General features: G+C 49.4%; 1 protein-coding gene and 1 long non-coding RNA gene across 2 annotated transcripts in view; one reads left to right on the forward strand and one right to left on the reverse strand.

The window, feature by feature from the left end:
• Nucleotides 1-27,998, forward strand: part of Col4a2 (collagen type IV alpha 2 chain) — a 141,478-nt gene that overhangs the window by 10,905 nt on the left and 102,575 nt on the right.
• On the reverse strand, nucleotides 20,362-27,963 carry LOC131894618 (uncharacterized). Its single transcript, XR_009374968.1, has 3 exons — nucleotides 27,798-27,963; nucleotides 24,086-24,249; nucleotides 20,362-20,415 (listed from the first exon to the last, which is right to left on the reverse strand). It is a non-coding gene; the product is annotated as an uncharacterized LOC131894618 (long non-coding RNA).

Raw genomic sequence — 27,998 nt, forward strand, 5'->3', positions numbered from 1 at the left:
TGTTGTAGTTCTAGTTACTTGAGAGACTGAGGCAGGGGGGATCCTGAGTCCAAGGCTTACCTGAGCTACAGAGTGAATTCAGTGCTAGCCTGGATGACATGGTAGGTCTTATCTCAAAATAAAAGGGCAAAAAGCAGGCTAGAGCTGCAGCTCAGTGGTGGAGCACTTACCTGGCATGCAGGAGACCCTGGGTTCCATCCCAGGCACTGGAAAAAAACAAACAAACCCACGAGAATGAGGCAAAATCTTGTCAGAAAGTTCTGGAATAAGGGACAGCTGAACTGCAGCAACACTTGGAACAGCTGTGGTTTGGTTCTCTTGAGTGAAGTCTGACCTTTGGGCTAGCTGCTTCCATTCCCTAGGAAAGCAAGGGAGCAAAACCGCTCAAAGTCTATGTCTCTAACAGAGGAGTGACAGACAGACAGACAGACTGACGGACACACCGATTTTTAAAATTGCCTTTTTTGTCTTTTCCATGGATACTTCAAGGAGGACTTCTGCCCCAATCAGGCTCTCCCTGCTCTGGCTTGCCCATGGGCCAGACAATATCTCTGTCTTCTCATCAGAGTTTCCTCTCCATTAGGTTAAATACCTCGAATCACTAAGGATACGGACAGAAGCCAGGCTTCATGACCTCTCACCTTTTTAGAGCCTTGTTCCTGTACACATTTCATCAGTTAAAAGACTTAAAACGCTTAGGATGTGATTCACACATCTCGTACAGACAGACACGGTGTTCATCTGAAAGTGACCCCGTTCCTGTTACCTCGGGGCTCATGGGTGGGGGAGGGGGCGCGTCGTCATGGGCTTTTCTTTTTAAAACTTTTTAAAACATACAACATGAAATTACCATCCTAGTCTCTGCAGTGGGAAGCCTGGGCTTTTAAGGAATTGTGGCCATGATGCTGTGAGGAGAACAAGATTTCTCTCAGCCCCTGCTACCTATGATGGAGGCTGAGCAGAAAGTCCAAGAAAAGAGGGTCCAGATGTCCCCCCAGGCTTAGGCATGGAGCCTGGGGACTTGGTGTAGGTAGGAACAGAGACACCCTGTGCCCAGTCAGTGTCTGGCGCGGTGGTGAAGCCTGGCTCAGAAGGTACCAGAGGGAAAGAAAGGGCAAAGATGTGTCCTGGGCAGAACCCAAATGGCTGGGGCTTTTTGTTCAGAATCACAGTGCTAATCTGTGTGCTGAGTGCCAAAAGCACGTCCATCAAAAATGTGCGCTCAGAGCCAGCCAGGGACATTCTTCTCCATTGGTTCTACTTGATTTGAATTGCCATGTTCAAAACTACTGGGGTAGGCAGACGCTGGCTTAGCTGCAGAGTCAAGCTAATGTAAAATATGCTTCAACTGCAAGATAGCGTGCCAAAGTATTTCCATTTCATAGCCTGCATTTTTTTCCTTGAGCTGCAGACCCAGAGGGGAGCGGGCACGTGGCCAGAAAGTGCACTGGACTGAGTGAGCTCTGTCCTCGGAGTCACAGAGGTTGCCCATTGGCATCCTTGATGCTGCTGGAAATTCAACCTTACGCTCATTAGTGGTGAGAATGTGGGAAGTGGAGGCTGGCGAGATGACTGAGTCTCTAAAGTTCTTGCCATGCAAGAGCAAGGACCTGAGTTCAAACCCCAGAGCCCACATGAAAAAGCCAACCAAGGTATCTGCATTCCTGCAATCCCAGGGCTGGGGAAGTGGTGACAGGCAGATCCCCAGGGCTAGCTGGCCAGCCAGTCTAGCTGAATCTGTGAGCTCCAGGATCAGGAAAATTCCTTGTCTCTGACAATAAGATGGAAAACAATTGAGAAGGGCACCTGACATCTACATCTGACCTACACACACACACACACACACACACACACACACACACGCACGCACGCACGCACGCACGCACGCACGCACATGCAAACACACACACCTTGGAAAGCCGATTACTGTCCCAACCACACCCAATGGGGATGACCAGACTTACTTTTTCTGAGACTTCTCCACCAAACTGATGGTGTGGAAATAACAAAGGGGCCTACCCTAGAAGGCACTTCATCCCACTCAGTGTACTCCCTGACGAGAAGGGAAATCAGAGTGCCCAGAGGAGCCAGCGTCCTTCCCTGAATGCACAAAATACAAAACCAGAAACAGTCCTCACCCCTGGCTGGAGGTTGGAAATGGGGCAGGAGCAAGCATACTGTCCAAACCCCTCTCCACACCCCATTCACGGGTCAGTGTGCAGCCTGGGACTTTGCTTCTGACTCTAATGATGCTGCAGTTTGGGGACCACAATGTGGACAACTAGCCTGAAACACAGGATCTTAAGGGCCCTGGCGGCCCTGGGACTTAGGTTTGCCTCTGCCTGGTCTGTCTGGGCACCGGTAACATATAGAGCTGACAATCTTCTGGAATGCTCTGAGTGACCCAACAACTTGCATGTCTGGAGGTAAGCGTTAGGAAATGGCTACGAGGAAAGACATTTTCCTCTGCTTACCTGTGAGAACGCAAAGGAATTACTATTTTTGCAAAACTTTTAGCTTTGTATAGGAGGGCCTGAACCCTGAGGGCAACTCGAAAGGGTGACCCTGATCTGCAATAAAGACCAAAAAAGGGATAATACGATATCTATGGCTTATGGCCCCTGCAGCAATGAGCTTTCCCACACAGTCAGCCTTAGCTATCACTTTAACAAAGTTGAGGCTGAATGTATTAGAGGAGAGTCTGAGGTCAACCATCCTTGAATAAGCATGTAGAGTGGGTTACGGGAAACAGAAAGCCACACCACGCTTCAAGAGTGTTCCTAGAAGTCCAGGGTTTCAGGAAGCTCCCTCCTTTGAAGTGAGCCTGGCAGCCAGCTCCCCCACAAGCCCTCCTCCACTGCTTTCTACAGGCTTTTGCTGATTGTTTCTGATCCCAATGGTCAGTCCTGGGCATTAGTCTCTAGATGAACATCTGTCCAGTGTCAGCGGAATTCCAGCCACATCTTACAGGTTCAGATAAAGATGCGAAGCCGTGATGGCTCACATAGGTGTCTCCAAGAGAAATCACCCTGGAAGTCACCTGAGTCAAGGTAGAGAGTGAGAGACAGGGGACCCAAGAAGTCCTGTATCTTGGTACTTCCTCGCACAGACACCTCACTTGGCTGTGTGTGCCCACACTTCATCTGGACCCTTCACGCCTGTGGCCTCTGTCCCTCCTTCGAAGTTCAGGATTTACACAGTGTCGTCTTCTGAGAAGGGAGAGCCAGTTCTTCCATGCCACAAATGTGGCCTGTCTCAGAACCCTTTTGTACATCCAGGTCCAGGTTGCGTGGGTCAGATCAGGCTCCATCTGTTACAGCTGCAACCTTTGATGCCTTAAGCCTTTGTCCTCCTCCGCGAGAGGACTTTAGAATCCTCCCAGCGTATGTGGCCAAAAGGATTCCATTCAGAATGTAGGGGAAGCCCTCCGCAGGGCCCGGTGTAGAATAACCGCCTCCCTAAGGCTCTGGTTACTGCACTTCCTCTCCAGTCGCCCCAGCCCCCCTCCTCCTTTGGACCTCAGCATGCCTCCTCTCTCCAGGCATCACTGCTTCCCTGAGCCCTGAGCCTGAGACGGGAATTCCAAAAGTTTTTCAGTACAGGAGCAGCTCCTTCCATCTCTTACCATAGGCCTGTTAAAACCATCTCAAATCTTCGTTCTGATCTGCTTGGCAGCAGAGAACACTCAGTTTGATTGTTGGATCTCAAGACTGGGGACACCCTGACCCCCTCCGACTAAAGGGTCTTGGTTGTGGGTAAAGAGGGGCTTGTGACTGTGGCTGGCTGTGTTTGAGGAATCTGCCTAAGGCTCAGGAACGCTTTTCACACGTACCACATCCTCCTCTGCTGATCTACTCCCCTCCCTGGACCCTGTAACGGTGCTGTGCCAGTCTGTGGCCTGTCATCCCCAGTGCTCCTGTCCTGCCTCTTCCTGGCCACCAAGCTGGAGCTGTGTAAACTGGCACTCTACTGACCCACCCTCCATACCCCCTGGCCTCAGTTCTCACACACTGCGCTCTCTCCCCACCCCACCCCCTGCCCCAGAGAGCACACAGCACCATTGCCCTAGCCTCTCATCACTGACCACGCAGAACCTGGCCACCTCCCAGCCAGCCTTCCTGGTATCAAGCCTCAACATTGTCACATCCTTGAGACAGACTCACATCTAAGCCTTGTCTCTGAAAGGCTAGGGAGGGTGGCCTTCTCCTGTACTCCCAGCTGGCTTTTCTGAGCATGTCTCCCCACAGTGAAGAGGTCAAGGGGGTGTTGGAATGAAAAACAAAGAAATCCAGTTTGAAGTCATTGGCTTGTGTTGTTTTAAGAGAAGAATTTATACTGTGGGTGTCAGTGAAGCATTAAAACCCCCCAGCTCCCTCCAGAGGCCTCCTGCTGTGACCCACACCCTAAGAATTCTGTTCTTGTGATCAGTTACAGTCCTGCCCTGAGTGGAGTCCCAACACTTGCCTGTTGCCTTCCAAACAAAGTTGTGAACATAAACATCTTCATAGTTTCTCAGCCACATGTACAACGTGATTAGAAAGATTAGAAAAGTCAGACTAGAAATGTCCCCTTTCCTGAGGTTTTGCTTTAGAAGCATAGTAAATGTGTTGAATAGCTGTTGAGTGATGACTAGAGGTATTGGCTAGAATCAAGTTCTGAAGACCTCACTAGTATAGACTTGACCAAAGTGACTTGGGCTCAGCCAACTGAGCGTAAGAGAGTCTTGAGCTGATCCTCTGTAAAGCTCACCAGAATATTCTTTTTGTTGTGGTTGTTTGTTTTTTTCAAGACAGGGTTTCTCTGTATAGCCCTGGCTGTCCTAGAACTCACTCTATAGACCAGGCTGTCCTCAAACTCAGAAATCTGCCTGCCTCTGCCTCTGCCTCTGCCAAGATTAAAGGTGTGCAACATTGAAGGTGTGCACCACCATGCCCAACTCATCTGAATACTCTTAGGAAAACCTCTCCTCAGGGCCCTGCAGAGCACTGTGATGAGAATAGGCACTGTTATCAACTAGTGTGGTCTAGCCCCTTGTCCTAACACACATGTCCACTGCAAACACACACGCACACCTTAAAATTTGAATCCTCCTTTCAGAGCCCTTCAGGTCCTGTCTTTTTTCTGTTTTATCTAATCTTCTTGGATAAATTAGGGAATTATTTTAACCTAGCTTCTTGCTGCGGAAGCACCAGCCCATGCTGGTCTCCTTCACCTCAATATGGTACATAGAGATCTGTCTCTGTAAGCATCTTCCTACTATTTCATGCCTTCCTTTTTATGAAATATGGGAATAAGACACTAGATTTTCACAAGAAAATTGATGCTATTGACATGGTTATCTCAGTAGCTAATCTGTGTCTACTTTGATGCACAATACCAAGGACAATAAGAATGTTCTCTGTGAAGAGTCCTTCATAGGTATAACATCTTAGAGCCAGACTGGACCTAAAGTTTGACAAACCCAAACTTTTCTTGAAGTTGGGAACTCGAAATGCCGAGCACACACACCAGGGCCTGGAAGAACCAAGATGCCAAACCCTCCCTAGTCCACGTTAGCTTGATAAATGAATGTTCTCATGTAATTCCTCTAATTAAATCATTTTCTGTATTAGATCATTTGGGGGATAAATTACATGATTCACTGACTCTTGAGTTCTGTTTTGGAAGCCATGAGCAGACACTCCCCTAGCCAAAACTCATAGACTTTGGTAGAACTAATATGTGCCATGAACTTCAAGCTTCTTTGAGGTCCCCATATTGTGGCAAAAAAATAAAATAAAAATATATTCTTCTATCTTAGTGCAGTGTGTCCACTCTTCATAACTAGCTCAAAAAATAGGACATCCAGTCACTACAAGAACAGAAGTGAACCAATGGTGAAGTTCAGACAGTTGGACAAATTATTTCTTTAGTCCCTGTAGTATTACGTTTTCAATGCAAATGTTTTCAAAGGTAGACTAGGTTTCAGTTGACATCAGACATGACCACAGCTCCTCTTGTATTCTACGTATGAAAAAGTCCCCCCCCCCCATATCCACCATGTCCCTGAGTCAGCATTGTACCAAGAATGACCTCTGAGGCAGAGGCAGGAGCAGCATCCCCTTTCATCGAGAAAGAGGAGGCAGAAGCATCGGCCATGCCAGCCACCTCCAGCCTCTAAAGAGCTGGTGCTGAGACCCTGACCCGATTTTGTGTGAAGTATCTGTCCCAAGCACATTATCTGTGGGTCACTTATCACTGCGTGAAGTGCTTTTGTGAGCCCCTCCCCACTGGGGGTTTTTAGTCATGACCATGAAGAAGCAGAGGAATGTAAGTACTATGATGGTCCTAATAGGAAGGGAAAGATGCCCATTGACGTCTCAGCACACTCAACAACACATGCCACTCCATAGTCAGTGGAGAAAATACAGAATTAGGAAGCCAGCTTGTCACCTTTTTAATCGTGTGTGTGTGTGTGTGTGTGTGTGTGTGTGTGTGTGTGTGTGTGCGCGCGCGCGCACGTGCAGTTCATAAGTGTCTTCTATTGCTTCCAACCTATTTTTCATCAGTCTCTCACTAGACTGTCTGGCCAGTGAGCTATAAGAATCTGTCTGTCTATGCCCCCCTCCGCCCCCCAGAACTAGAATTACTGATATAAACCACAGTGCCCAACTTCTACATGGGTCCTGAGGATCCGAACTCAGGTCCTGATGCTTGCATGGCTGGCACTTGGCTGATTAGACCATCTCCCCAGCCCCTTGTCATGAAAACAAATGTGACAGACGCAGTATGCATGTGGCTTTGAGTTGAGCGGCCACTATGTATTCTGGTTTCCACTCTTTCTGAAATTTAGATATGCTGGGAGGTTTTCTAATAAAATGTGACGGGTACGGAGTTTAGCTGCTGACGATTTTAAGGCTTCCTGCTGCCCCTCGAACCGGGAGTAGGGTTTGATTTTATTTTAAAAGTCACTCTTAGAGCTGCATGACTTCACCCCAAGCAGGCTAAATAAATGAATTTTCAGCATCATAATGGGCACTAAGCAGATGGCTGATGTGTCAGCGATTTGAGGCAGGGGAAGTTGCAGGGCCAGTGTGGAAAGATACTGTGGTCCCCAGGCACTTTCCTTGGATGGCTTCGTTGTGTAGGTGTGTGGTGGGTCGGAATGAGCTGGGAGGTGGGGGTGGGAGTGGGACACTGTCCAGAGCCCAAGTTCTTCCCAGCCAGAGTGTCAGTCTGATTGGGGCAAATCCCCCTGAAGTCTATTGAACCACCCAGCTGCTTGTCCCCAGTCCTGGGGCCTCTCAAAGAAGAGGGCAAAACCTCCTCAGGCCACTGTTTCTGGGAGCCACTTGTGATTCAAAGCCAAGTGCATGGCTTTGTTTACCCAAGTGGTTCGTGAGCTCCATCCACTTGCCCTTTTGAAATCACTGCCCCCGCCCCAAAGTCCCACCACTTTGATCTAGAGGCCCAGTGCCTTCCCAAGCCCTTCCTACATTTAAGAAGGCTTGGCTTTCGATACACACCTACAGCTGAGCTCACCAAGCTTCCTCCGCCCAGCAGGTCCCTGCCGGCTTCCTACCAGTATCCCATTGGGCTGCAGATTTTGACCTAGTTTGGCTGACTGATTCTTCTCTAAATAGCTTGGTAATCAAGCCACAGGCAGGCCGGTTAGGCGCTTCCCCGCCGCATTCCTCTGGGTGTGGCTAACATCCTTCTGACCCCTGCCTGAAATCACTCCTGGAGAAATGCTGTTTAAATAAATCCTGTGTGTCCAGATTCTCTTGGGGTCAACTCTGTCATTGTCTTTTCCACGTGACTTTTTTTTTTTAATAAAGGAAATTTACTGAAGTGATTTTCTTCTAGAATGATCTCTGCCTTTTCCAACTTAAGAGATGGGTTTATACTGAGCCTAAAGTATAGCAATAAAGAGTAAGGATGATGCCAAGGGGAGCTGTTAGCATCAAGAAGCTGGGCATGGTGGCTCTTGTTTCTAATATCCCCGACTCCATGAGATGCAGCTTCATTGTGACCGCAGAGGGAACACTCTGCGTGGGGGGTAGATTAGGTACCCCCAGCCTTCCATGATTCTCTTCTGCACCAAGTTTCCATTTTTCTCATCTCAGAGATTTCCATGTTGTTGGAAAATGTTGGAAAGACATGAAGAGTTCTTCATCCCCTGTGTGTTCACCATGTAGTGATCCAGTCCACCACAGGAAGATTGACTGGGACCACATCCATGGCCACCTTGACCACCCTCCCTTAGACTGCTGTAATGACAGGAGAGACAGGGGAGCTCACCCACCCTCACAGCCCCATGACTGGTGGTTTAGTTTGCCTCTCTGTTGCTGTGATAAACACCATGACCAAAAGCAACACACATCCACGTCTGTAGCACAGTGAGCATATGGAGGTCAGAGGTCAACTTTCAAGAGTTGATTCTCCCCTTCCGTCACGTAGATCCCAGGAATCAAACTCAAGTCATTAGTGCCTTCCTGTTAAGCTACCTGGCTGACCCTAACTCCTCAATTTTGATCTAGTTCAACTTAAGAATCTCTCTGTGTGGTTACTGCTTTTCCCAAACCCCTCACTGTTAGATTTTTTACCAGAGGTTCCGATATGTTTTCTTTATATGAAACTGTGCATCTAAAAATGTTGATGGCTTTGCTCCTTTTTAGTTCACAGATTTTACTTCTTGTCTTATTGCACTGGCTACGGTGTCTTAGCCATATTAAACCAGGAAGTACTTATCAAACATGGGCACACTACACAGACTTCTCCGGTAGGCATGGAGGAGGGCATTAAAATCTTTGCAGAGCAGAGGCTTTCTGGACTCCTTTCAAGTAGAAAGTGGCTTGGGAAACAGTGTTCTAAGTCTGTCTGTCTCTAAGGTCGGGTCAGAGATCCAAATACAGAGAGAGACACTAGGGACCTACTGACACCACCATAAGCCAATGTTTCATGCCTGCTGCTGTGAAGAATGGGGCATCTCCCTTCTCAGGACACTTTCTAACAGAGCATGTTCTTCTCCTCTTCTGTCTTCCTCAACTTCAACACTCATTGTGTCTTCTTAGGGTCTTCCTCAATGCAAGCATGATTTACAGAAGGCAAGAAATGAGCTCCTAAGATACGGATTCATGGAGTTTTTAGTATAAACTTTGCACAGGATAATCACTTTCTTCGTTCATGCTACAACCTGCTGGCCTTGAGAGTTTGGTTTTAAAAGGTCACCAGGAAGTCTTTCGGGTCTTAGCGGGTTTTCTGAGTGATTGGTTTATGTCATATCCCTGACGTCAGCAGTAGTCTCGAGAGAGTGTTGCCGGCTTTTGGGAACAGTAGTGCCTACTACCAAGCTCAGCCAGAGGTCTTCACCTAAACACACAGTGATTTTCTAGAAGTTCTACTCCAGTGGTGGTTGCATAGGTCAGAGCTCCGAGTAAGAAGTGAGTGCGGGAGGCATCCTAGCCTGTTGAGGACTTGCAGGGCTTGCTTCTGGAATAGGTGGGCCCCATGTGGGATGACTGGGTCCCAGGTCACCCCGACTCTGGCCTTGGGACTATCCTAACTGTAGATGCCACTTGTGAGCACCTCCCTGCCTACCCTTGCCACTAGGCAAGAAATGTGTTTCACAGAACCAGCTTCTGGTTAGTGAAAACAGAGTCGCTTCAGTCTCCGAGTTCTTAGAAGGCATCCTAGCTTTCTCCTCGCCCTTCTAGGACCTCATGTCCACCCCACATCCAGCCATGCCAAGTCCTGAGTCTTCCACAGGTGGGCAGTGTGCAGTGACTCTCAGCCCTGCTGAGCCTCTGCTCTTGACCTTGTGCCTACAGACTCCCCCACCTTCTCCAGTCCCTCCACAGGGGCGGCTTCCTGTAGCACCTTTTCTTCTTCAAAGACTTCCTGACTGGAGGGCCAGACCAGTAAGTCCGTCTAACAGCAGCAGGCTCCCGAGTCCTGGGGAGGGGTGGCCCACAGCCTGGGGTCCTGTCTCACTAACCCTACACTACATGATCCCTGTGGGCTCATGAGCACGGTAGGCCAGAATGCCTTTGCCATGTTCTGTGCCTGGGTTGTGGCCTTCCAGAGAGTCACAGCTGCTTCTTTGCGTAGTTGTGACTATAAATAATTACATTGTTCTGTTCCAAGATAAGTTCTTATCAAGACGGAGGCCCTGGACTAGGTGATTCAGGCACATGACCTCAAGTTACCTTCCCTGCGGCCATAGGAAGTAGGAACACTGTCCTCATTCAACTGACCAGGAAACCAGGTCCAGAAAGTTACGTTTGTGGTGCCAGGCATCGCTCAAGCTGCCTGTCTCCCATGTTTCTTCCACCATTGCAGTGTCTGGCGACACAGCGAGGAATAAGTGATATGCAGTGTGCATAAATGCCTGAACTCAGAGCCCTAGGGTGATGCTGGAGACATACATGCAGTTGGCCTCTGTGGAGCTGGGTAGCACACACCATGGCAGAGCACTTACGTGCCTCTCCTTGGAAGCCAGTCGGGAGCATTGACCTCAAATGTGAAATTCTGAGGGAGCAGGGATCTTGAAGCACTCGCTGCCCCTGTTGGCTCGTCGGTCACGCAGGCCCTGCTGTGTCTGGCTGTCCCTGTGAGTGTTGCTGCTGTGCACATATCAGAAGGTACTAGAATTGCATGCCAAGGACTCTGTCCCAAAGCCTTTCTCCTGGACCACACAACAGAGATCAGCACAAGAGGGCAGATCCATGGCGATGTCCACATCTGAAAGCAGCTTCCATTCTCAAGTGGAGGAGACTTCTGTTTCCTCTTTATCCACCATGGCATCCACAACACACATACCTTTGAGATGCTTTCCAGCTAAACAAACTCATTCCCTTGCCCGGTAGATATGTAATCTAGGGAGCCTGGCCAGGACCCTCTTACAGAATATTGTGAGCATGGCTGAGAAAATCCCAAAGCATCCCTGCCATAAATGTCAGGCAGGCATCATTTGCCAGTGATTGGCTAATGAAAAGCTTTGGTTGCAGGAGGATTGGCTGATGCTAAGAAAATAAGAGTGAGACATTTTACAGAGCATCACCTCAGCTCTATAGAAAGAGGTATAACAGGAAGACCAGAGACCAGTGACATGTCCTCTGCTCACGTCAGACCAGCCCCACTGGGAGCAGCCACCTGCCCATTCTCAAATGCAAGCCACTAGAGTTCTCTTTGTGGCACTCTTAGGTTCTCTGGTGCCTCAAGGTGATAGATGAGTTCTTGGTTCTGTCCCGTTTACCCCCATGGCCGTCACCAGGACGTTGGCATACATCTCCAAGGGGGTGACATGTACCCTTGGGGGAAAAAAAAAACAATTAGGAAGGAATTTTTATTTCTCTTTTGAGAGATGATTTCACTGTGTAGTCTGGACCGGCTTTGGATTTGTGACTCTCCTGCCTCTGTTTCCCCGAAGCTGGGTGTCGAGTCAACATTACTGTATACACCTTTCTTCTGGGGCGGGGGATTTAAAGTACTTCATTGGTGAGTACTAACTCACTGTCTTTAGACCATGTATGGGAAGAAAGGATGGGGAAGGGGTAGCTTTGGCAAGCAAAATTCAAAGGTTACCATGAAAGGCTAGCTGTCTGCCCACTTATGTTGGGCTCTTTATTCTTCTGGTGGCAATACAACTCTCACTCTTGCCCCCAGATGGTCACTGGGCTGTGTCTCTTCCCTTCAGCCTACAGCTGCCTGCATCTGTGTATGTTCCCAGACAGTTTGGGTTGTTTTTTTAATTAACTTTTTTCCCTCCAGGCCATTCTGAATTATTTTCTCCACTATTCTGGAACATTGATGCCGAGAATTAAGAGTTGACCGTTTCCTCTTTTCCTGGAAAATATTCTAATGACTCTCTGATAATATGTTTGATTGTGTGTCTCGGGCATAGCCAACCCTTCATGAACATGTGGGGAGCCATAATGATGCCATACTCAGGGGGGCTGAGTATAATGGTGCTATTCATGCAAAAGATGAATAAAAAAAGTGGGAAGTGAATATCAAAATGAAGTTGAACAAGCAAGTTTCTATGGGGTCCTTAAAACAGATTGCACTTTGGAGAGTGCCCGTGGAGGCTGGCACAGTGGCTGTACTCATTGGAGCTGTTGGTGCCAGCTTGGGCTGGCTTCTGCTGCCTTTGTTTCTGACCCCAGTGACAACCAGCCAAGTTACCCTGATTATACCCATGGAGTACTATTCACACAGACGAGAAAACCTGCAGCTGTTATGTGTCCTGGAGAAGATGAGTGTTCTATCTGCATCCAGGATTCCTAGAGGAGCCCGGGGAGGGGGGTAGCCTTCTGAGAGTCTCAGGACTCACCCCAAGACTGCCTGGTTCTGGGACCTCAACTTCTCAGTGTCAGTGCTACCTGAAGCTTTGAGCAGAGGGGGATTATCTCCCACTATAAATGGTGGACTAGCTGTAAATAGTGGACTAGCGAGCAGGATTTCATACCCAGCAATGGTGTTGGCCTCTGCATGCATCCCTTGGATCCCCTGCCAGCTTCCCCTGCCAGTTGTAACAGAAGTTCACATGTGCACCTGTGAGCAGTAGTCATGTGTGGATATTTCAGGGAGGCCCTTCAGTGTGTTCTCTGGGGACACAGGGTGTCCCTATCAGTTTTCAGAGCAGCTTAGGAAAACCCAAGCATTCGTCTATCAAGATTAGAGTGTTAGGGCTGGGATTCAGTGTTGGAGCACGTACCAAAGACGGGTCCCAAGTTCATTTCCAGCACCAGCGCTTTACTGATGTTTTGGCAATTAGATGTGACCATCAAAGGACATGCTTCTAAAGGAAGCATCATGGTGGCAAAGCCCTGGAGCTACTGTTCTTTTGTGCTTCTAGAACCACAAGAAACTCTTCCAAATGGACCATCTACCTCTGTGTAGGTATTTGCTACTGAATTGTCCTGGACTAATTTTTAAACAAACGTCATGAGTCCTTGCTGAGGCAGCTTTTTATGTGTTTTATATTCTGTAAACATGTCCATAGTTGGCTCAGATACTTGGACACACAAAAATCTTCCATAATTTTAAGTGAAGGAGTATTCAACTAAGCCCGTCAGAGGACAGTGCCGTAGGGCTTGTCCACCATGAACTGCAAAAAGAGCAAAATGCCATGGGAAACTAATGATGAGAAGAGAGCGGATAAAACAAAAGTGATTTTCCAAAGAGTACCGGGGCTGCCAGGAGCTGCTGAACCACGTTGTTCCATTAGGACAAGAAGGGAGCTGTATGAGTCCAGCCAGCACATGCTCCAAGCCCTGCCTCTGGCGGAAGCTGACGTGGGCACATCAGAGGTCAAACGTGTGAGATTGGGGGTCGTGCAGGGCAGCCCTTCCTGAAGCTGAGGAGGAAGTGTGTGTTAGTTCATTTTGTACCACTAAGCACAGTACCTGGCAGGACGACCTAATCCAGGTCAGTTCACAGCAGCCAGAGCAGGAGAGGGAACCTGTTCACATCATAGAGAACAGGAAGTGGAAGCCAGCCTCCAGCCTTCCAAGGCCTGCTCTTGGTGATCTGCTTTCCCCAGGTAGGGCTCCTATTGTAAAGGTTTCACAGCCTCCCACAACAGTGCCACCAGATGGGAACCAGGCATTCCACACGTGAGCCTGAGAGGGCTTTCTCAGACCCAAACCATGACACATTGTTTTCCTGACTTGTGAGCCTCGGTTTTGCAAGGGTGCCTTGTTTTCTGTGCCCTGAAGACATGATCTCCTCCATCCCCATCCTGTTTGGCCTCCCCAGCCCCAGGTCCTGGCTGCTAGCCTGTAGGACGTGCTGAAAAAGAGGCCAGGCTTTTGTTTGGGGCTTTGTTCTGGTCTTGAAACCGCACGACAGTTTCTGGGAGCGCTGTATGCCCCATAAAAGGAATGAAACGGTACACTGGGGGAGAAATTGGCGGCCAGTGTTTTTTGCAGATCTAAATCTGCCTTTACTTCTGTGGGCCAGGCCACTAGCAGCCATTAATTCCATCCGCGGAGATGAGGGGCTGGCTGCTTAGCAACGCCTCTTCAGGGTACCACCTTGCAGAGATGAGCCTGAGATGGAGCTCAGAGGAAGTTCAGCTGTTTGTTTCTGAGTAGAATAAAAAAGTGAGAGTTGTTTTTTAACGCAGAATATCATTGCTTACTCAAGACGACTAAATCCAATCACTAAAAAGAGGGTATAGGAGGAGAGACATCACGAGGCAATCACTGTAAGTTTTCCAGCTGGAGAGAAAAGGTTTTTAAACACTTGGCACTCAGTGGGAAAACACTTGTCTATAGCATGTAGCCTTTCTGTGCCTCCGAAGCCCTGCAGGGCTCACACGTCTCTGCTGCTGCTGCTTCCTATCAGATAGTCTAGGTCAATGGTTCTCAACCTTCCTAAGGCTGAGACCCTTGAATACAGTTCCTCATGGTGTGGTGCCCCCCAACCATGACATTATTTTCGTTGCTACTTCATAACTGTAATTTTGCTACTGTTATGAATCATAATGTAAGTATCGGATATTCAGGATATCTGATATGTGACCCCTGTGAAAGGTTCATTCAGCTGCAAAAGGGTCACGACCCACTGGTTGAGAACCACTGGTCTAGGTGGATGTGCATTAGCCTCTGTCTTTATTATGTTGGCCTAAGACACAGACAATGAAAGAAGATCCCAAAATCAAGCGTCACTAAGAAAGATCTGGCAATCCCAGCACTCAGGAGGCTGAGGCAGGAGAGTTACAAGTTTGAGGAGAGTCCGGCTGGACTATCTAGTGAGATCTTGTACCAACATGGGGTGTGTTAGTCATCTTTACCAGTTCCCAAATTGATTTTAAACTTGAGTGCTGGGGCCTGAACTGTATGGTTTAGATGGAGCCTGAACCGTAATGGCCATTTATCAGGTCTGGTGGAAGGAGAAATCGGGAAGGTGTCTGGGGGCCTACAGATACTGGCCTTCTACCCAAGTACAGGTTATCCTTAGCTATTCCGAGATTGAACAGTGACTAGGATGAGTTGGTGTATACCAGTAATGTGTGAGGTTTCTAAGTGTTTCCCCAAACTCCTGTCAAGCAGTAGTACTGTGTACAGTGACTAGGTTTGTCTTGGCCCTACATGACACCTTAAGCATGGCTGGGTCCCGGGAGGGATAGGAGAGGTTGGTGGTGAGACCGTTTCATGACTCCCAAGTGTAAAGACCTCTAGTCCAGTGGTTAACAAATGTCACAGGCAGCCCAGGCATTAGATACAATTCAGTTTGGCTGCCTCCAAACCAGCAACCATCCTTGTAAATCAACTACAGTCTTTCAAAGACATCTCCTTCTGAAGATATAAAGAAACTGAATGAGAAGGGGTCAGGAGCCTTGAGACCATTGGGAGTATAAAAAGCCAGGATTATGTGGTGTGACTCTTTTAGAGAAAGGAAGGGGTGGGTTTGTCCCCTAGTCCACCCTGACATCCTTCTGCAACACAGTGTTCTGGTTCCTTGAGTGGCATCGTCCTAAGGGTTCCTCACCCCCGTCACCCCAGGAACCAGTCCAGTCCTCAGGACAATTCCACCAGAAAAGAGATCTTCTGTAAGTCTCGGGATGCTTTGTCACAACTAGTTGGAAAGGGATAAAGAAAACTGAAGAAGTTCTTGGGGGCGAGGGGGGGGTCTCCCTGTAGCCTGGACTGTTGGGTCACCTAAAAGCCCCTCCAACATGTACACTACGCACATCCTCTGACCTCCCTGATCCTCTGGTCTCCCTGGGTTATCTACTGTGTGATCTCAGGGGCACCGTTGGCACAGACTTCTAAGGACCTTGGCCTTTCATCTGCCTGGGTGTTTGGGGGTTGCTACTGAGCATAGGAAAATTGTCCATTAAGGGAAAGACCTAAGCATATGTGCAGAGGTCAGGCAGGCTCACCCAGCCTGGACATTTATGGTATGTGAGGGAGCTGTAGTTCCTGGCAGTGGCTTCCTCCCTGGGTGGAGATTTGGGTGAAAGGAAGTGCTGAATCATGACAAGGTCAAGGTCAGGAAGGAGGCAGGCGAGACCTACTGCTGGACCTGCTCATAGAAGGAACAGTGATGTCACTGCCTAAAAAGCAGAACCCAGGGCAGACTGGGTCCAAGCCACAGACTCACACTACAACTCTAAGGAGAATCCCTCAGACATAACCAAACTGACTCTCCTCCATCTGTGCCTTCCACACCAACTCCCCTAAAAGCACCATGTCTTCTGTTTTGTGACATGGTGTCACCACAGTCCAGAAGTCTCTGGGCTGGGCTTCTTGGCTAGAATGTGACAACCCAAGCCCAAAGAATACCACCTTGGTTCAACGAGCAATACCTGCCATATAGAAGGAACTGGACACGTGACTGGCATCAGTAAAGCAAGAAGTTCATCCAGACCATAGGGTCAGAGTCACCATGTCCCCTGTGCTGGTGTCTGTCTGTCTCTATAGCCTCCCCTGCTGCTTGTTCTGTGTGGCTGAGTGTCTAGTTCAGGTGGAGTGTGAATGTTCCCCCTGGGACAATGCCAGGGACCTGTGTGCTTTGGGCTCCCTGGCTCTCAGACGTTTGGGGATTTTCTTCGGGAGAAGACATTGGGGGTGGGGCTGTGGTTTCCAGTGGGAAAGCAAGAATTCCCGGTTTGAAGGGATGGTAGCTTGATAGGAGGGCACCAGACCAAACTGCTCTGTGAGAGCCCAGCTCCTCCCTCCCAGGCTGGAGGTGTTTGAAGTTTATCAGTTTCCTCTTGCTCCCAGGTCTGCAGCTGCCAGGGGTGACATTTCCTGGCTTTTGTGGGACTGTGGTACAGAGTCTGTTTTGAAAGGACAGAAACATAATAAAAACGGATATGAAAGAAGGGCCAGATGACATCACTCAGAGTATTGAGGAAGCCCACTCTTGGATGTTTATAGACCCAGCATGTTAGTTGTTTGTGTTTGATAAGGGTACTTTGGATACATCCAGAGAACTGCTCAGTATTCATGAATTTTTAGTGTGTGCTCATAGCAATACATAGAAAATAGGGGTGTTGGCTTGGGTCCCCAAAGACCCTGGCTTATTAGTTGACCTTAGGGACAAGGTTCAGCAATTAACATAAACCATGCCTGAGCCAGCTTCCTTTTCTTAAAGAAAAAAACCAAGAGGCCTATTTATTAGGGGTAAATCAACATGCTAAATGTTTCTCAAAATCTTACTCCAGAGAAAACAGCAGCAGGGAGAACTTAGGATGAAGATACTACCTTTCTCATGGTAATTCCAGTAGCTATGTATAGACTCGTGAGTGTTATATGTAGGCCATCGGATGAAGAATTAAAACATCCTCCTGTCTCCATAAACAGTAAGCTCTCTGGATGATGGAAATGTCACCTGCTCTGAGCTCTGGGCAAAGAATGGTGTGGCCTCGCCCCTCAGTGGGTGGGAATAAACCAAGATCAAGGCTTGAACATGGAGGCCTCCTGCCTCAGCTAGCCCTGCCCAGACACTCTCTTGGGTTCTTCTCTTTCCAGGCTCATAGCAAGATGTTAGATTCTATGTGCCCTGCAAATGAGGGGACTGGAGGACAGGGGTGTTTTCTTGCAGGGCTATTGGGCTGGCATACCTTCCTCCAAGTGTGGCCTGATTCACAGCAGACCGTATTCCTTGCTGTGAGATGGACCAACTGGACACTCCAGGCAGGGCAAAGACACCAGGCAGCAGGTGGCCCCAGAGGCCCCATCTGTATGCAGGGCCCCTCTTTGAGGACTTTAGAAAAGTCACCTGTGTTCATGAACCAGTTCAGGAGAGTAGACAGAAATAGCTCCTGAAGTTTCGCAGCCCCGGTGCAGACCTTCTCAACACAGGCTCATTCCTGAAAATGTGCATTTCAACTCTGAACAAGCCCCATCAGTAGGGTCAGCAGACAAAGCTTGGTCTAAGCCAGCAGGGCCAACTCATTATATAGGATAACATTGGGATCTAAGGATGCATCCAGTGAACATTAAAATAAGCCAAGCCCTCAACAAGGAGGTGTGGGGGCAAAGAGAATAGAATCAAAGGTGACTGTTGGGAGGGTGGCTGGGGAGATGGCTTAGTCAGTGGTAAGTTCCTGTGATCCCAGTTCTGGCAAAGGGAAGGCAGGAGAATCCCTGGTCCTCCCTAGACAGTCAGTCTAGCAGAATTGGTAAGTCAGGGAGAGACCCCGTCTCAAAACTTGAAGTAGAGAGGGACTGAGAAAGACATCACCATCAATCTCTGGCCTCCACAGGCACATGAACACACACACATGTGCACCTGCATATACAGGTACACACAAATGATCAGTGGGTGTCTGGGTGGACAATTCCCACAGCAGCGGTAGCACGCCACACACACTGGGCATGTCTGATGGGCACTCTCGCCCTGACCAACAGACCCTCCCTCCTGCAGTTCAGCGTAGACTAACCACAGGCCTTCCAGCTTCATGAGCTGACTGCAAAAGAGTGTGAGGTCACAACAAAGGAATCCTGAGTCATTACTCATGTGTGAAGTCATACACATGCCCTTCCAAACACCACCAGGGCTGGTGACCTTGGCCAGGCATACACAGGAGAAAAGGCAGAAACCGCAGCTCAGGAGGCAGGCAAGCAGGTGCTTCCAACAGCTCCGCTCTTGTGTCAGAGCTCCATCGGCCCCAGGGCCCCTGTGACATGGACAGGGTTTGCGAGGTGAAGCTACGCATATCAAAAGCGCAGCCTGCCCAGGCAGGGCCTCTCCCATTCCTTACATGCCAATACAAACCAAGGCACTCCGTGCCTGGACCAGTCTCCGGTGCACGGAACAGAAATGTTATTGTATTGTGCGGAGCGTTGCTCAGTCTCTCCCATTCTCCTCTTCTCAGATCTTTCGCAAAATGTATGGCCAGAGGGTAGTGAACCAAGCTCATCAGTTAGGCATATTTCTCAGGGCGAAAACAGCTTCAAGGATGGGTCCACTTCTCTTTTATGAGCAATGTGAAGTATTCACTTCAGACCTATATGCCAACACCAACATGCACATTTTTACTCCTGGCCAGAGAACACTAAGAACTGACATGCCATATAAATAATTAGAATTTAGTGTAGGTAGGCTGTGAGGTAATGCCTCTATTAAATGGTGTCTTGGTAGACTGTGTCTCTCTGCCTGAACAGCACATGTACAGGATAACAAATACTTAAGAACATTTATTCTGGATCTAATATGTGACACTACTGAGACATCTTCTACCTGTAATTACATCTTGAGCCTCTGGGATGAAGGCTGCACGATCCTGACTAGTCTCAACTCTGAGACAGACCAGCATGCCTCAGGCTACAACATGACGACCTCTGTCCACAGCCCGAACCGGGCATGTATCATGGGGGCCAGTTTCCTTCTCAACACCTACCCAGCGAGTGCGTGGCAAATTACATCACGGGCTGTCTGCTTTGTTAGAGTGTGTCTCTCTCTAACTCATCTTTGCTGATGGACAGTCAGTAGGTAGCATTAGTTCATGTGTGGTGCCTTCTGTTCGGTCTGGCCCACATGGAGGCAGATTCACGGGACCTGAAGGTGGATGTGACACATGTAGGTACATATGATGTCAGGTCCTAATGTCCTTTCTCTTGCCTTGGCCCGGACAGCCACTGTCTCAGAGGTGCTTGCTGCAGGCCCTCCTCAGGTGCTGGGAATATTAGCTTTGTTCTCTTCTATGGGCCAGTCACCACCTTCCTCACGCCCCTTCTCTTATACGATGCCTGTGCTTTTCTTAACCAAGTGCTATTTTTAACTTATTGGGAAGTTACCGTGTCTTTTAAGCTCTGCTATTACTTTAATTGGGTTAATTTTATTAGAGCCCTAGTTACGAAGTCAGAGGGTAGAGCATGCTCTGCCCAGCACTTTTCCCCACGTGCCTGGCGGGTTTTGCTGTGTGCAGTAGAAACGTGAATAGCTTTCAGATACAGTCATGTGGTGTGTTGTAGCAGAAATCCCGGTGCCTAAAAAGGACCGGTAGGGATGGGAAGTGAAGCCAGTGTGCTGATTTCCTTTTCCCCAGCATGAGTGGCTGTTCCGACTGAGTCTTGACTGCACACGGTGGTGGGGTGCGAAGGACATTCCAGGCTGGGGACGGGAACAGCGTGTACACGTCCTTTGGGGAAGACGCAAAGTCAGGGGTGTGCATATGCTGGGTGCCTTGAAAACCCTTGACATTCCATCACTGTGGGAAAATATTTCAAGAAGTGCTCAGTTGGAGCTGAAAAAGGAAGGAGACGTTGAAAGTGGAGGAAGTGCAGAGCCAAGGTGGTAGGTGATAGGAGAGGTAAGGGCGGCCCGGAGACCAATAAGAGTGCAGGGATCTGGGGGGGTAAACACGGAGCAGGCTTTGTCTTGGGAGCAATGTGTGAGGTGACTCCAAATTAAAGTACTTACCAGAAGTACTCACCAGCCAGATGTGGCGACAGGGAAGATGTGAAGGGTACCAGTCTAAGAGATGGAGGGAACAAAAGGAGGTGGTCTTCAAAACCTGGTCCATTGACAGACCCGACAGAAAACTTCTAGAAATCAGTAAATGGCTTCAGATAGGAGGAACTGGTATCTGACCCTGTCGTTTTGGCTATACGTGCATACAACAGTGCCCCCAGGGTGCCTGGTGTGTATGGGAGATTTCAGAATAGTACCAGCTGTGTGACATCATCAGCAAGAGGGACCTTGCGACCAGTGGTTAGACCTGCTTCCCCGGTGTGCTGAGGGACAGCAGCAGGAACTCTGCCTGCCTAGCCATGCTCCTGAAAACAGCCGGTCTGGGGTAAGGGGTTAAAAGGAGGATGCAGTGGGACCTCCTTCCAGCAGGACCAAAGGACTCATTCTTGCCTGATGAGACTTTTGCGCTCAAGTCAGCCCTTGGAGGCAGGTAAACAAGATACCACCACCCAGCCCCGTCCCCTTGCTCAGGTTGGAGTTTGGCCACAGAGCCACACATTTACCCAAACTGCAACGAAAGTAAATCTTTAGTTGTCTAAGCAATTGACCATGTTGCCATAGCAATTATAAGGGGCAGGTAACAAGATGGATTTTAGGAAGTCAGCAGGAATTGGAAATCCAAGGCTGGGCTGGGGAGATGATTCAGCAGCTAAGAGCACTTGCTGCTCTTGCAAAGGACCTTGGTTCTGTTCCCATCACCCACACTGTGCAGCTCACAACCACTTGTAAGTTCAGGACCAGGAGATCTGACAGCCCTGGCCTCCGTAGGCACCTACAGTTGCATGCACATGCCCCACACAAACACACACATACACATCATTAAAAGGCATAAAAATAAATAACCAGCGCTAGGCATGGTCGTGCACACCTTTAATCCCTGCACTCGGGAGGCAGAGGCAGGCGGATCTCTGTGAGTCCAAGGCCAGTCTGGGCTACACAGGGAGTCCCAGACCAGCTAAGGTTACCTAGTGAGACCCTGTCTCAAAACAGAACAAACCAAGAAAACAAACAAAAAAGGAAGTCAATGGACAACAGCATTCAGATATTGGATGCGATGATGGGTTGGAGAGAAGGCTCAGCAATGGAGTGCAGACTGTTCTGATCGAAGACCTGAGTTCCCAGCACCCGTGTTGGGCAGCTCACAACTGCCGGCAACTCCAGCTCCAGGGAACCCTCTGACCTCCATGGACACCTGTGCCCACGTGCACATACTGCCACACATACACTCATGACTCCGTGGTAATTAAAGATAACAAAAATCAAATCTTAAGAAAATAGATGGTATGGAAATAAATGCAGGCATTTTATACTGCAGTCAGAGTGTCCCCTTGTGCCGCCTGCATTTCTGCCATTTTCCAGGCTCTGTGCTCGCTCTTTGCTCCATTCCATATTTTTTACTCTTTTGGGAGGGCCCGCCAGCTCCCAAATAAATCACACATGGAGTCTTATTCTTAATTATAAATGCCTGGCCTTGGCTTGGCTTGTTTCTTGCCAGCTTTTTTTTTTTTTCCCCCATCTAGCTTTTGCCTTTGGGCTTTTACATTTCTCTCTCTATATACCGCCTTACTCAGTGGCTGGCTGTGTAGGTGGGTGGCTGGCCCCTGATGTCCTCCTCCTTTTCTAGCTACTTCTTTCTCCTCCCGTATTTCTCCTTCTATTTATCCTCTCTGCCTGCTAACCTTGCCTATCCTTTCTCCTGTCTTGCTATTGGCCATTCAGCTCTTTATTAGCCCATCAGGTGTTTTAGACAGGCACAGTAACACAGCTTCACAGAGTTAAACAAATGCAACATAAACAAAAGTAACACACCTTAAAATAATATTCCCCAACAGTTCCACCTCAGCTGGCCACACCTGTTTGGTCACCAGCTTTGGCTCCTGACTCCTCCCAGCAGCCTCTCCCCAGGTCCACTGCCTGGCTCTGCTGCCTAAGTTCCAACCTTCTGGATGAGATGACTCGAGATGAAGATCTCCAAATCCTCACCCGGCACTTAATGGAGCCACACAGCAAAGGAGCCTCAACGCCTCCTTGTAGTGACGCAGCTGCTCTCCTAAGCAAGGAGAGGAGTGCTTCTGGACAGGAAGGAGGCTAGGGGTGGCTTGTCAGGCATCAACGCCTGCCTGGGCTTCTCCCTGCCCACAGCAGCAGGGCAATGCACCTTCCTACCTGTTAGAGAGGAGACACACTCAGGCAGGTTTTGCCTCCATAAGTGAAACATATAAACAGGAAGCAGCCCAAGGCAGGATAAGCATGTGTGACAGGAAATGCCAAGTTCCCCTCTCCTCCCTATGCCCTAAGCCCGCTTGTCTCCACCTGCAGTCCCGCCCACCACACCTGAGATCATCTCTAGCCCTAGGCTAGGTGTTTTCTGAGGCAGTGTCTGGCTCACACATCCTTGGCTGGGGCTCAGCTCTCATTCCTGCGTCTGCAGCCCCAGGCCCATAAGCTAGGCTGTCTGTCTGATGTTAATGACTCTGGACTTGGACAGCTAAGAGTCTCTAAGAAGCCTTCAGTCAGTCCTCAACTCCTGTGGGAGGGTGAGTGGCTGGCCTCAGTTTGGAGTTCAGCAAGGTTAGGGCGTTCTCCACCCAGACTGTCCTTTTCCACGTCACTCAGTCACAGCAGCCCCTACCCAGTGTGTCTGTCTGCCATTCCTCATGCTCAGGTCCACCAGCCCACCAGTCTTCTTCCATCTAGCCCTTGCTAGCCATTAGACTCAATGATGTAACTTGGGAACCGTTCTGGAAGGCTCCTCTCCCATGTCAGGTTCCTGCTCTCAGCAACACCCCCACCACCAGCATGGCGTCTCATGTTGCCTTGTCAAAAGCAAATCAGGTCTGGAAAGCACTAGCTTGGAGTTGCCTTGGTGACTCTGTAGCTGAAGCTGGCCCTAAATTCCTGACATTCCCACCTCTACCTCCCAGAATGCATGTTGTTCCCCAGGACTCAGATGAGGCATACAGATACGTTGCCATGGGGACAAGGATGGGGACAGGCGTGCTGCTCCACAGGTGCACACCTGGGCCAACACAGGTGCACCCCTGTGGCCATGGCCATCCTCCTAGAAACTCCGTAGCGCTCCATCTTCCTGCCTCTCTCGTTCTTCAGAACAGCCTGACCTCCCCCTTCCCCTTGAGACCTCCCATGCATGAACGCACAAGGCCAACAGTGGCCACACCACCCTGGAATTGGTGGCCAGCCATCCTTCCAGGCTGTCAGCCCCCCAGGTGAGCGGAGAGCGCATTGCTGTCAGCATCTGCCTTGCTCCCGAGCTGGCAATGGTTTCAGGATGCTTCAGAGTGGCTGCACTCGACCCAGGCAGTGTTAAACAAAGGCAGAGCCGGGCTGGACCTCCAGGCCGCCCACTGTGTGTGCTGCTGCCATTTGCGTTTCCTTTCCATATACCTTGTCCTGCTAATACCATGTTGGAATTATTTCCTTAATTTCTAAAGCTGCATGTGCGGAAATGGCTTATACTTCCTGTTTTGATAAACTAATAGAACTTTACTGGGAACCTTGTTCCCAAGTTGGCTCTCTCCCCTTAGCTGGCCTGCTGGTGGATTAAAGAGATTTTTAAAACGCCCAGCTTGACTGGAATTGTGACAAAAGAAGGGCTTGTATAGAATGTGTTGCCTGCAAGAGGAGCCATGTTACCTTAGACAGAAAGACTTACCTCGTAGGTTGCTCAGACCCAGCCATTCACGACTCCCCTGCAGAGGAGGTTGGGGTTGGATGGTGGGGGTGACCGGCGGTGAGATATCTCTAAGTTCCCTTCAAAGCGGCTCTTTTTGGCTGGAGGTGTACCGGCTTAAAAGTACTTCCTTGGACAAGATGTTTCTTGGAACATGTGGAGGACAAAATATTCTTTGTTTTAGGACAGATGAGTTTTGTTCTTGGATCTTCATATAAATTTGAGTAATCATTATTTTTTTTATGTGCAAGTCAAAAACAATAGCCAGCATTTCCCCTTTCATTCACATATGGTATGCCAGCTTTAAATAGTCCTCACATCTGCGGGGACCTGGGTGCGTTTCCGTCGATTTATGCCCTTACTGACCGCGGCTGGTCTGCACAAGTAGCTAGAGAGATTGTCCTAAGACCTCTAAATCCCCTGTGTGTCCTGTTTTCTGGTATTCAAGTTATTATTCAAAGACAGCTTTCAGTGTCCTGAATGTTAGTGCTGGTGTGTCTCCGAGAGGAGCAGAGTGCTGAGTGACGTGTGACACTTGGCACTGAGCACACCCTTTCTACCGGGCAAGGAGGAACATCTTCCTGTCTGTCTGGTGGGACACTGTCCCTGCTGAAGGCAACGTGATACTTTGTCTTGTCAGTGCCCCTAAGCTGCTGGAACTGTGGGACCGGATGTGCTCTTAATCTCGCAGCTGCTAGCACCCATCTCTGTCCTACCCTGCCGCATTCCATTTATAGATGGTAGAACCAGAGAGCCTGCAGCTTGAGGCCTGACTTTGGAGCCTGAGAGGAGCCTGGTTCAGGAAGCTGGAGTCTGCCTTTCCTTACAAGGTGTTCTGACTTCTGGTCTCCTCTAAGCACACAGCTCACAACAACCCAGACCATGCATCCAGAGTGGTGTGGGAGGGGGATCCAGGATGAACGTGATAAAGATGTGGAGAGTCTTAGATCTTTACAAAGTAATGGTGTCAAGATTAAGAAAGACTCCAAAAGGGGGGAAAAAATCCCATTAAAAAAAAAAAAAGTCAAGTGAGAAATGCTGCCTCGTGCCTGCCCTTTGTTCTAGAAACTTGCAGCCACGTGCAGGGTGATCAGAGTCCTCTACAAAATGCTGCTTAGCTTCACTTTGCTACCTGTGCTAAGTGGTCTGGGTCATTCCAAGTCCTGTGACTTTCAACCGTGCAGCTGTGCTGGCTACCAAGTCAGGATGGGATAAAACTCAGCTGAGAGAGAGGAGCCCTAAGAGGCGGTATTTAAGAAGGAAGGCGGCTGAAATTCATTTGCTACATTGATTGGAAAGCCAGTGTCTGAGACCTGCTCTCCGAGATTCTCTCAACTCCCATAGGGGGTGACGGGGTCAGGGCAAAGAGAGGATTGAAGAAGTATTCCCTAGGATGCATAGATTCGGGGTCCACTTGGCCAGGGACTCCACTAAACCTGGAGGAGGGTCTTCTGCTCCAGCCAAGGGCCCACTCGTTGATGAGATCAGCTGTGTTCGGACTGGTGCAGCCATAGAAGGACCCACTCCTCCGTTCGCTGTTCCTCTGGGCTCCTTTGCACACAAGGTCTGCATGCAAGTTGGACTTGAAAATGGTGTGAGGAGGAGGGCTGTGGCCGTTGTCTGTCTGTCTTTGTTTGTTTGTTTGTTTGTTTGTTTGAAGACAGGGTTTCTTTGTGTAGCCCTGGCTGTCCTAGAACTTGCTCTGTAGACCAGGCCTCACAGATCTGCCAGCCTACCTGCCTTTGCCTCCCGAGTGCTGGGATTAAAGACATGTGCCACCACCTCCTGGCGGCTGTGACTGTTCTTATCTGTGTTCCCGACTGGCTGCAGATCCACACTCCGGGTATCAGGGGCAGTGGGAGGACAGCTGTCGTTTAGAGGTGAGCTATTTGGGTGACAGTCCCTGTCTCTAATCTGTTCTCCCTCTTCCCATTTATCCTGTGAAGCCACCTCCAGATCCCTCCTCCTCAGCCTTACCCAGCATCTCCACCACTGAGCTACTCAGCCTTCTGAGGGCTGTGGAGTTCTCCTCTCCTCTTGGCTGCCCACACGGTCTGCTCCTGGGAACTGTTTGCAGGCATATTCCCCACTTCATGACTCCTATGGGCACAGCCAGCCTCCTGCATGTCTGTTATGGAAGCTACATGCAGCTCGGTCTCATGGCTCCAGACTTAACATTACTTCCACATTACTGGGCCTCCACAATACAGCATATGTCCAAAGCTGAGGATGAGTGGGCATTAGTGTCCCCTCCCCCACCCCACAGCCACGTCCCCTCCTCTCCTCTGTCCAGTATTTTTGCCTTGTTTGTAGGGCCAGTATACTAGATGGGGCTCAGTGCCCAGGATGGCAGGTGATAGGATGGCTAGTGTGATTTCTTCAGGAAGGGGTCGATGACGGACATCCCTAGGCCTTGCTGAGTTTGGAAGTGAGGCTCACAGGCAGATGCTAGCAAGGCAGTCTCCATAGGGTGAGCACACGGGCAAGTCTGAGTGACTCTGCCAGACAGGTACAATTATACCCTACACCTTCTTGTTCCTGGCTCAGTTTCCAGCTAGTCTCTTCCTCAAAACATGTACCAGAATTTAAATGATGTGCATTTAGGCACTGACCTGTTTATTTAACCAATCTTCTCTATACCCACACACCATGAAGGCAGGGACTATGTCCAATATGTCTCCGCTTTACACCAGAGCCCAGTACGCACACAGTCCAAAGTAAGCATTTAGCAAAGGAGGAGAGAACCGGTGGTCCGTGTGAGCGAGTGACTGAGCGTGGTGAGCGAGGGTGCTTGAGTCTGAGTGAAGAATAAGTGTGAATGAGTTTGTAATTGTATATGAGTATATGAGTGGGGGATGGGTGTGCATGAGCGTGTAAGTCAGTCCGTGAGTGGGTCTGTGGGTGAGAGAAGAGTGACCTTGTCAAGGGAAAGCTGATGATTGGCTCCAGCTGTCCTTGCAGCATCCAGATAATTTGCAGCTGGAGTGCCAGATAGTCTCTCACAGTACAACCAGCCCACAACACGGGCTCCTTACTGGTCCAAGAATCTCAAGGGAGGAGCAACTTCAGAGTAGACATAAACACGTGAGGCGGGTCTCGGGGATAGAGATCTTGTGGCCACTTTTGTGGATCACCTGTGTAACTACCAGCCTGAGTCATTCTCACCCTGGGATTGGGAACTTGCTCTAAGCAGAGTCTGTCCCGCTCCCCTGAATGGATGTGTGCCCTCCACAGCACGTGGTGAGCCTTTGGGAGCCCCACCCTGGGAACTTCATCTCAGCCACTTATTGGCCAGGTACTCCTGGGACCCTTGTTGTAACCTGTGATTCTGTCAAAAGGGAAATGTAAAATGCTTGGAGAGGACTCAAAAGGCCGTATGGGGGAAGCTCGCTCTTGGGAAGATGGGAATAAAAGTCCAGGATGGTCTCCATCCCTGAGATAGTGAGCAGGCTCCCAAGATGGTCAAGAGGGAAGAGCCCGCCATTCTTATTAAAGTACTTGTTAAGCATTAGGGTCATGATTTGACCTTGAATAATGCTGAGCAATGGAATAAAGGCTCAGATTCAAAGCGTGGAGGGGTGGGGCTTGTGTGAGCTTTGGGCGTTCCTTCTGAAGCAGGGGGTGGGTGTCCAGGCACAGAGCCCACACAGAAGCTCCCCTCTGTTCTCATCCATAGTCTCAGGAAGGCACTCACCTCTTGAGAATGTTCCAGAGCCCCACTTCCTGTTGGGAGAATGCAGTCCAGAGACATGTCCGGTCTCTAAGAGTCTGTCTGGAGCACATGCCCTCTCCCAGTGTGTCAATATTTCTGTTGGTCCTAGCAACCCGACACTCCACTTGAGGTCTTGAGGGCTCATGTAGAGGCTGGAATGCACAAGAGAACCCCTGAAGGACA

The sequence above is a fragment of the Peromyscus eremicus genome, chromosome 17 (assembly GCF_949786415.1).
Source record: "Peromyscus eremicus chromosome 17, PerEre_H2_v1, whole genome shotgun sequence".
NCBI classification, from domain to species: Eukaryota; Metazoa; Chordata; class Mammalia; order Rodentia; family Cricetidae; genus Peromyscus; species Peromyscus eremicus.